The sequence below is a fragment of the Podarcis cretensis genome, assembly GCF_951804945.1.
Source record: "Podarcis cretensis genome assembly, chromosome: Z".
NCBI lineage: Eukaryota > Metazoa > Chordata > Lepidosauria > Squamata > Lacertidae > Podarcis > Podarcis cretensis.
In genome coordinates, this window is record NC_137184.1 from 12,450,373 (window position 1) to 12,461,594 (window position 11,222).

Consider the following 11,222-nt stretch of genomic DNA (forward strand, 5'->3'; position numbering starts at 1 on the left):
GTTGCATCTCGTTGACGTGGTTTCTTGCAGCTCTGGGGGGGTAACTGCGGGTTTTTTGAAAGATGGGCAGATTTCAAAGATATGCTTTTGATGATAATACAATTCATGTAGAAAATCTTGAGAGTGGGGAGGGATGCTTTGCGTTCAGAAGGCCCCAGGTTCAAACTCCAGCTTTTCTTGGTGAGGCTGGGAAACACTGTCTGCCTGAAACCTTGTAGAGACCCTGCCAATCAAAAAAATAAGGTCACATCCACTCCATACATTTAAAGCACATGGCTTTCCCTAAAAACCCTCAGAACTGTAGTTTGCCCTTTCATGGAGCTACAATTCCCAGCACCCTTAACATACTACAGTTCCCAATATTAAGGCAAGCCATGTGTTTTCACTGCAGCGTGGATGTCTCTAAAGCCACAGCAGGCACTGCAACCTTCCAACAGTTTGACATCGCCCCCAAAGGCACAGCAACAAGAATGTGATCTAAGTCTAGGTAGACCAGTAGCAGTGCTTAAGGATATGTTTAATGAGTACCTAACAAGTCATGAATGAGACAGAGGGAGGAGAGAGAATGAAATATTCAAATTGACAATCGGTTCTCGGTCCTAGAGAACTACAGCAAGCCCACAGTAAATGAAGACATGACAATATCTAAGTAGATACGTGGTTTAGATTAGAAGACAATATCAAGGCAATTTATATAGAGATGCTTAGAAGAATTTAAGCTTAATGGTATCTGCAGTGCAAAGGGCCTGAGTTTTGACGGGGGTGGTGTGGGGGGGTGGGTATTCTTTCCCCCATTTTACCAAAACTCCCAAGAAAAAGAAAATGTTCAGGAAAATGAATGAGATTCATGGACAGGTTCCTATTTCACAAGAATGAAAGTGATGATCCAGCCAGAGAAGGGATAGTCCATTGAACCTAATGGCTAGTAAAGGGGTCTCAACTGAAACATTTAACACCCAGACTTGACACTTGAGCTGCAAATCCGTCCCCCATGGGAAGAGAGACATAGGCTGTAGTGTGATGCCTCTTACCCATTTACACCACTAGGTCTTTCTATTAGCAAATGATCTGTTGCCACAGTGAGGGCAAGTATTTTTCTGTGGAAGCAAATAATGCACATGACGCAACCTTTGAGTCATTCCATAGGGCCATATACCCTGGGGATGGGCCAAGTATCTATACAGCAGCTCTCATCAGCTCTCATGGGCCATGCTGTCCTGGGCTGATTTTATAGTCCACAACATTTGGAGGAACCATGTTGACTGCTTAATCTGGGTCTCTTGGCATTGTCTCCTGGTTGATGGTTGCTTGTGGAGGATCTTCTTCAGCTCCTTGAAACATCGTCACTGGAGCATGAATTGCTGACACATGAATTTGTAGTTCATTTCCTTTATGTTACGAACTGCTGTGTGACTCCAGTCCTGTTTTATCAAAATTTTATCTTAAATTTCCAAAGGATCTGGTAAGGAAATCTACTTTTAAATCAGGAGACTTGTGGTCCTCCAGCTGTTGAGATACTCACCTAATGTGAATGGTCTGTAACATCTGGAGGCCAGAGGTTCCTTGTCACAACCTTTACCCTATTTACTATTCACCACAACAACTCGCAATTGCATAGATATTTCTCATTTATAACCTCTATATTCCAACGTTCCTTTCAGGAACTTAAGGTGACATACAGAAGTTTCTCCTCCATTTTACTTTCAGAACAACCCTGTGAGGTGGTTAAATTATTATTAATTTATTTGCTGCAATTATATCCCACCTTTTTCTCCAAGGAGCATACATGGCTCTCCCCTTCCTCATTTTATCCCCACAACAACCCTGTGAGATAGGTCAGACCAAGAGCCCAAGTGACTGGCCCAAGGTCGTTGAGTGAGTTTCATGGCCGAGTGGGGATTTGAACCCTGGTCTCCCAGGTCGTAGTCCAGTACTCTTATTTACTGCAACAAACTTACCTGAAACCCAAGAGTCCTTGCATCCTAAGTATCCATGCTTGTGGATGCTTTAAAAAGGATTGCCATTGAGTAGCGTTAAAGAGTTAAGAGAAAAAAGGGTGCCTGCTAGAGAGAACAGAACAGTAAGCCTGAGTGGGCGCAGGCACATGGCTGCATGCACACACATAGTGATGTTAAATTCTCGAGAATAATGTTTTGGAGAATATTCTCCATTAATGAGAATATTAGAGAATTTTCATTTAAAATAGAACATTTTAAGGCATTCGATAATGTATCCTGGCAGTTTCTACTAAAGTGTATGGAGAAAGCAGGGATAGGAGGTGCCTTCTTGGAAGGAATCAAAGCGATCTATTCAAGTCAAAGAGCTAAATTGATTACACTGGACAACAATTTTTTTACTTTTTGAATGTTGTCTAGATTTCTACAACTGATTTAGGGTATTTTTGCACTGTTGAATCAGGAAATGGCATCCGTTTCTCTCCATCAGGTCAGGTTTACTGTAAACTGAATGGTGGGCATTGATAAAGGTAAGTACACGTAAATTGCATGTTGCTTCACCATTTTTCAAACTTCAGGGCTTGAACTTCCGTTTCTTGGAACTCCTGGAATGCTCAGCAGCAGGAAGGTCTCTCTTCAGAGTCCAACAGTAGTCAGCCATCATGACTGCGTCCCAACGACCCTGATACCTAGTCTCCATCTCTTTCATGTCCTGATGGAATCTCTCCCCCTGCTCGTCACTCATTAAACCCAGGTTCTCAGGAAACCGGTCCATATGTGAAAATAGGTAGTGCATCTTGATGCTCATGTTGCAGCCCAGGTTTCTGAAAGCAGTCAGTATGTTGTTGACAAGTTTCTGGCCTTATTGTTGCCAAGAAAGTTCTTCACTACCAGAACAAATGCCTTCCACGCTTCCAGTTCCACTTCGTTCATTGACTTTCCGAACTCTGGATCTCTGATGAGCTGACGGATCTGAGGACCGTCAAAGATGCCAGCTTTCAACTTCTCCATGGTCAATCCTGGAAAAGCCTGGCACAAGTAAGTGAAGCAGTCACCATCCTTGTCCAGAGCCTTGGTGAACTGCTTGATTAAGCCGAGCTTGATGTGCAGCGGTGGGAAGAGTATTCTGTCTCTGTCCACCAGAGGGTCGTTGATGACGTTCCTTTTTTTTGCAAGGCACCAATTCCTCCCGCACAGGCCAGTCCTTCTTCGTGTAATGCTGAGCACGGTCCCTACTATCCCACATGCACAGAAAACATGGGTACTTGGTGAAGCCAGACTGTTGTCCCAACAAAAAGTTCACCATCTTCAGGTCAACACAAATAAACCACTTATGCTGATCATAACCAATTTTCTCCAGCACATACTTCACCGCTTCATAGTTCTTCAGTGTAGTCGAGTGAGCCAGGGGTATAGAGGCAAACTGGTTGCCATTGTGTAGCAGAACACATTTCAGTGATCACTTGCTGCTGTCAGTGAACAGTCTCCAATCTTTGGGTTCGTACTGTGGCACTCCAAGCTTGAGCAGAAGCTGTGCAATATCTGCACAGTACACCAAGTCCTTCTCTTCCGAGAAAAAACGGAGGTACTCTTGATGCCTGTTGTGGAAGAAGCTGATGCGAGCACTGTCAGAGAGGAGGCTTTTTTCCTTCAATCTGGATGCCAACAGTTCGGCAGAGTCCCTTGACAAGCTGAGGTCGTGAACTAGATCATTCAACTCCTTTTGGGAAAATGGATGTGGAGCATCATCTTCAAGAACCACTTCTTCTTCTTCATGTCCTTCAACACTGGAGGCATCTTCGTCACTAATGTCAGGAAGTTCTCCGAAGATAGGCACTGGAATTTCATCACAATGAGCTACAGGACGACGTGCTGATTGAAGATCATGATTAACTTAGTTTTGATCCCCCAACTTTATGCTTTGCCGCACCAAATTATGGAAGATTTCAAGGTTTTATGACTTCAAACTGATCCCTTTTCGACATAATCACCCAGAACTATCGGACCTGAATACTTCATGTCATTAAAATAATCATTTCCAATCAAAACAATTATTCGACATGGCATTTTACCCCCACCAACTTCTTCTAAAATGCTCCACACAAGTGTACATGTGAACAAAAACATAAAAAAACAACATGTGGCCATACTCAAAAACTTGACCTGATTAAGCAAAACCAATGTGATTTTTGGATTCAGCACATCAGATTCATCCTAAATCAACTGAAAAAACGCAGACAACAAATTTGTTGTTGACCAGTGTTATCAATAATAACTTAACTGATTCATTCGTGATCTCAAAGGGTACAAGACAAGGTTGCCCCTTGTCACCACTTTTATTTATAATGGTACTAGAAGTAATTGCAAACAAGATAAGGAAAACACCAGAGATACGGGGGATCAGAATTGGGCTGAAAGAATATAAATTGAAAGCGTATGCTGATGACTTGGTAATATCGTTGGAGGAACCAAAAAAAAGTGTTGACAAAGTTCTAGTACTATTAGAGGAATTTGGGAAAGTATCGGGCTTTAAACTAAATAAAATCAAAACCAAAATGATGGTTAAGAACTTGGGAGAAGATTCAAAGAGACAGTTGGAATCTTAATTTGGAATCAAAGAAGTAAAAAAGGTAAACTACTTGGGAGTCTGGCTAACCACGAAAAACATAAATCTATTGGCAGATAATTACATAAACACCTGGAAAGAAATTCAAAAGGAACTAGATATTTGAAATAGGATAAAACTCTCTTGGTCAGGTAGAATGGCAGCAATTAAGATGTGTATACTGCCGAAACTTCTATTTTTATTTCAAAATGTCCCAGTGATTAGAGGAAATTCTATATTCAAAAACTGGCAAAAAATTCTCTCTAAATTTATATGGCAAGGTAAAAGACTGAGAATTAGATTTAAATTGTTAACGGATAGAAAAGATAGAGGAGGATTTGCGGTCCCAAATTTGAGATTGTATTATGAAGCCTCGTGCCTTTGTTGGCTCAGAGAATGGATTGTCTTAAAAAACACAGATCTGTTGGATTTAGAAGGCTTTGATTTAAGATTCGGTTGGCACGCCTATCTCTGGCAGAATAAGGAAAAGGTGCATAAAGGCTTCTCAAATCATATCATCAGAGGATCCTTGTTAGAGGTGTGGGAAAAGATTAGGAAATTGTTGGAAAAAAATACTCCTTGGTGGTTATCGCCCATTGATATCTTAACCATAAAAAAAACGAATATAGAAGGTGAGAGATGGACCTATGAAGACCTCCTGGAAAGATCTGAAAAGGGATGGAAAATCAGACCCTATGAAGAGCTAAAAGACAAACTAACAGGTTGGCTGCAGTACCATCAAATTAATGCCTTATGGAAAGAAGACAAAAAAACTGGGATGAATGAGAAAAAATCTAGGTTCCAGGTAGAGATTATAGAACGTAAAACCAAACTTCTATCCAAAATGTATAACCTGTTACTAGAATGGGATACTAAGGATGAGGAGGTCAAGGAAGTTATGATAAAATGGGCAATAGACTTTGGATATAATTTAGATTATGATAATTGGACGAGGCTATGGAATAAAGGTATGAAATTTACTGCCTGCACCACCCTTAGAGAAAATATGGAAAAGATTATGTACCGTTGGTACATCACCCCCGTGAAATTAGAAAAAATGTATAAGACCGGGGATAATAGGTGTTGCAAGTGTAAATCCAAAGAATGCAGTTTCTATCATATGTGGTGGAAGTGTGAAGAAATAAAAAAATTTTGGGAAGCCATATACAATGAATTGAAAAAGATACTTAAATACACCTTTGTTAAAAAACCCAAAGCCTTCCTCGTAGGTATGATCGGAGACAAGATTAAAAAAGAAGACTACATAATGTTTCAATATGCAACTGTAGCTGCTAGAAGAAGAAGAAGAGTTTGGATTTGATATCCCGCCTTTCACTCCCTTTAAGGAGTCTCAAAGCGGCTAACATTCTCCTTTCCCTTCCTCCCCCACAACAAACACTCTGTGAGGTGAGTGGGGCTGAGAGACTTCAAAGAAGTGTGACTGGCCCAAGGTCACCCAGCAGCTGCATGTGGAGAAGCGGAGACGCGAACCCTGTTCCCCAGATTAGCAGACTACCGCTCTTAACCACTACACCACACTGCTAGGATTCTACTAGCACAAAATTGGAAAACCCCTAATATCCCGACCGTTAAAGATTGGCAAATTAAACTATTTGAATACTTAGAATTGGCAAAAATGACGCAGAATATCAGACAGCAAAAAGATACAAAGTTTAATGACGATTGGACCAAATTTATAACATATATGGAAACAAATTCTAGAAATCTAAAAATCACAGTAGGTTTAACATAATTCTTGCGATGCATAGATGATATAAAATGAAAACTGCAGAATGGAATTACAATCTTATATAATCCAAAACCGAGATGGAGGGAAGTCAATTCGTGTGTTTCTTTTTTGGTCCATTTAGGTTTTCTGTTGTTTGTTCTTGTTCTTGGTTTTGTTTTTGTTTTTGTTTTTCTCTTTTTTATGTACGGTTGTTTTGTTTTTCTGTTTGCTTATGAAAATTAAAAAAAGAAGAAGAAAATGATATAATTTTAATGCATTGAAAATGATATAATTACGGTAGTTAATATACAGTACATGTTTATTCATGGGGAAACCTGTTCAGATGGCAGGCAAAAACTATACAGGTACTTTTATTCAATGGGGCATTCTTTGATTTTTTGCACCAAACTTGAAATTGAAAATTCAGCATGAATGACTCAAGTTAATCACTAATCCTGCTGTTTTGGTGACTAAAACACAGCTTGATAAACAAAACTATATGCATACATATAAGAAAGAAGCCACTAAATATTAAATATATTATCATTATATGATAATATATTTCAGTATGTCAATCTCTGGTAAATGGCACGTTGTACCACTGCAAAATCCATGTCATGTTACAGTACTGGCACTAAATAAAAATATAGCAACGTCAACTGTTTAAATCAGGGCCACCTCATATGCTGTTACACATAATTGTATAGGCCTAGGTACTGTAAGTATATAATGCATTAAAGCTACTTTATGTAAAAAATATCACACTGTATGGCCATGGGTATAGAATTGCTAAGAATAAGGTCACACCAAAATAGAAAAAAAGGCTATTACATATACAGTGGTACCTCTGGTTACGTACTTAATTCATTCTGGAGGTCTGTTCTTAACCTGAAACTGTTCTTAACCTGAAGCACCACTTTAGCTAATGGGGCCTCCTGCTGCTGCCACATGATTTCTGTTCTCATCCTGAAGCAAGTTCTTAACCCGAGGTATTATTTCTGGGTTAGCGGAGACTGTAACCTGAAGCGTACGTAACCTGAGGTACCACTGTACAGACACTTCAGGTTACAGATGCTTCAGGTTACAGACTCTGCTAACCCAGAAATAGTACCTCGGATTAAGAACTTTGCTTCATGATGAGAACAGAAATCGTGCAGCGGTGGCACGGCGGCAGCAGGAGACCCCATTAGCTAAAGTGGTACCTCAGGTTAAGAACAGTTTCAGGTTAAGAACGGACCTCCAGAATGAATCAAGTTCTTAACCCGAGGTACCACTGTAGTTTAATGCATACGAATTCAAATGTTCATCAAATTAAATGAATAGCATTTTTAAAACTTTAAAGAAAAAAGTTTTCTGTAGCTCACATTTCAGAACTGCCAATCGTGAATGACACAATGCCCAGTAATGTAACTGGATCAAAAAAAATCATTATTCATTACTTACACTGGCAATATCACAGCTTGACTCATTATTTACTAGACTTTTTTAATGTGGCTTGTAAAACTGGTTCTTACATTAGAATTTACAGTTTGTGCGAGAATATTCTCAGGAGCGTTTTCTATCAGACAATATTCTCACCTCACCTCACCTCACTACACCCACCCACACACCCTCTGTATTCATTGCTGCAGCTGCAGCTCCTTCCTGCTCCACCCTGAGCAAACTTTTGTTGGGTCAGATCAACTTTTTGGCAGTGCACATGGCAGCATGGGGTCAAAAGTGGGTGGGAGTGTGGCAGGAGGTGGCTGCTGGACAGGTTAGGTCTGAGCATCCTGTTTATTCAGCTGCAACTGGGTTCCTACAGGTAGGCAGCAAAGAACCCAGGACAAAGACCTTGATGCTTTAAGTCAGTGGCTTCCAGCCTTTTCAAGTCCATGGCCCCCTTGCTGATAATGCCAAGGTTGCAGGTTTGATCCCCACATGGGGCAGCTGTAGATTCCTGCATCGCAGGGGATTGGAGCAGATGATCTTCAGGGTCCCTTCCAGCTCTACAATTCTATGTCTATGTCTATGTCATTCTTTCTCCTGCTCCCCTGAGGGAGCCGCTTACACTGGGGTTCCATTATAGCATTATAAGTGGAGATTCCTCTGTTCTTCTGCCCTGCTCCATTCCGCCCCGCTCCTTTTCGGTACCATTTTTGGCATGCATGTAAGTAGTAGCTCATGTGCCGACCCAAGCAATGCCATTGCTCTGTAGGGCGAAGCTGATACACTACATGGCAGCTCCAGCCTGCCTTTCCCAAAATTAGTGTGCACATGGGGGTGGAAAGGCAAAACAAGATTAAGATCAGAAGCAGAAAGGGCAAAATAATATTAAGATCAAGCTACTTTGCTATTTTCTTGAGCCCTTTGTGCAAAACTAAATAACTATTAGTTACTGAAGCTGGGGAGGATTTTTGTTTGTGGGTGGGGGGGAGATTTAAAGAAGATAAACAGTGGTGTGAACACGTTTCCCCATTTCTTCTGCTGCTGTTTTATTTCAGGTGTCATTTATGGCCTTTTGGAAAAATGGAAGCAATTAACCATTCCAAAAAGATAGCATCAAAAATAAAATGAGCTATACCTTTGTATTATGGGCAAATAAATCTGGACATTTCCTGATTCTGTACTAAACAACAACAATTAACATTTGTTATAGGCCTATGCAACTGATGGCAGAGATGTCTAATTTATTTATTTATTTATTTATTTATTTAAATGGATGGCGGGAGAGAGAGATTCAGGAAGATAATGGGCTGCAATTAATAAAAGGACCCTGTGTCTCCCCTGACTGCTCAGGGTGCCATGACACTTTGGTTAACAACCAATGCCTTAAGTTTTGGGGCAGTATGTAACGTCACAAACTGCCAAATTACACAGAAAGGCAGGAGGGATTTAGGTACAGTGGTGAGAGGTGCAGAGGTGCAAAGACTGTGGTGCTGGATGCAGGTACAGTTACATTTGATAGGGTTACACAGGTGTGACAACTCTGGATGATTCATACAAAAGGCTTGCAATCAGAGTAGTACCATAGGTGTCAGAAGCAAGGCATTCAGATGCAATGAGATGTCGTTTTTGACGTAGGCTTTGCCTTTCTCCATAAGGGAAATAAATTACAAGTCAAAGCAAGTTCCTTTGGGACAAACAGGTTGCTGACAATTTCAAAACTTTCAAGGTTAAGAAGGAATGTAGCCTCAGGGTGGAACAGTAGAAGGGCCTTTGCCCCAGAAAAGAGTTTGCAACAGTTTTGTCTTTGTACCCCAGTAAGGTTATTCTGATTCAAAGTCATTTGTCCTTGTTACATTATTTGTGACATTCATAAAGGTTACAATTTGTTTATATATTTGTTTCAGTTTCATGCAAGTGTTATGTCAGAAAATGGTTTAAGAGTTGACAGGGTTTTCATTACAACCACAGGGTCATAGGAAAACAATTTCAGGTCAAAGGATTCAAGTACAGTGTTACCTTGGTTCCCAAACCTAATCCGTTCTGGAAGTCTGTTCCAAAACCAAAGCGTTCTAAAACCAAGGCATGCTTTCCCATAGAAAGTAATGCAAAATGGATTAATCCGTTCCAGGCATTTAAAAACAACCCCTAAACAGTGGCGGAGGAAGGGGGCGGTGAGGGCGGTGCGCCCAGGGTGTCATCCCTGAAGGGGTATGTGACATCGCCGTGCCACCCCCCGGGACACGCCACTTGCCACGGGCAGCACACCCCTGGGCCACTCGCCACAGGCAGCGCCCTCCTGGGATGGTCTCCACTCTCCACGTCCCCATGGGCGGCTAGCCCAGCCCCCGGGTGCACAGCATGTACGCTGCTCCAGGTGCCAGAGCAGCTAGCTCCGCCTCTGCCCTTAAAACCGCAATTTAACATGAATTTTTCTATCTAACGAGACCATTGATCCATAAAATGAAAGCAATAATCAATGTACTGTACTATAAAATAAAAGACAGTATTGTAGATGATAAAAATTAAAATTAATTTTTTTTCTTATGTGCACTGATGATAGTCATTGTTTGGATGGAGGGCTTTTATCCATTTCTGCAGTCAAACAATCAATCAATCAGTAGCTGAACTGGGTTCCACACAGTCACAAAAACAAGTCACAAGCCACAGTCACAAGTCAGTCCCATAAAACAAAGAACAAGTCACAGTCAAAAAACTGAAAAAGCCACACACACAAAAATGCAAAAAAATAGCAAAAACAAAAGCTCCCAATATCACCTCTGTGTTGTGTGGGTGCTCGGGACTCAGCAGCCGGCAGACTCAACAGGAAGCCTCTGATCAGCAGCAGGGAAATCAATTTACAAAAGGAACACACTCAACAGGAAGCGGAACATGTTCCGCTTCCAAGGCAAACCTACTTCTGGGTTTGCAGCGCTCTATTTCCAAGTTGTTCATAAACTAAGCTGTTATAAAACCAAGGTACCACTGCAAAAAGGTGGTTTCTGGTATGTTTTATTATAAAAAACAATGGAAACCTGGTATAAATAGGACTTCTTTGCAAATTGGAGACTTCCTCTTTCAACTGACTCCCTGCTGTGCAGACTGACAGGCCAATTTAGCTTGTTAGCGCAGTTTTGGGTGCATTTATCTTAAGGCACCACTAGGTGAATGTGTTTGTGTGGGACACACTTATTTACATGCACCCCCTATGCATGTGTGTTCTCTGTGTGTATGTTTTTCTTTTTTTTACAACAATACATGCATGCAAACTCCCGTTATGGTTGCCACCTTTGGCTGGGCAAAATAAGCAGCAAGTTGGGGGGGGGGGATAAAAATTACTTTACCTGGTACAGAATGAAATGACTTCAAAGCAATCCATTACAATGGGTTGTTTCCAATGCTGGTCATAATCATAGAGTAGACTCAATGAAATTTATGGATGGGAATGTAAGAAAGTGAAGAGTTTCTGGGAATTGATATATAATGAATTGAAGAAAATGTTGAAATA

The 11,222-nt window shown here is 40.9% G+C and overlaps 1 long non-coding RNA gene across 1 annotated transcript; it reads left to right on the top strand.

The window, feature by feature from the left end:
- Positions 1-10,066: 10,066 nt before the first annotated feature.
- On the top strand, positions 10,067-10,452 carry LOC307207388. The gene is made up of 2 exons (XR_013834664.1): positions 10,067-10,390; positions 10,423-10,452. It is a non-coding gene; the product is annotated as an uncharacterized lncRNA (long non-coding RNA).
- The last annotated feature ends 770 nt before the right edge of the window (positions 10,453-11,222 follow it).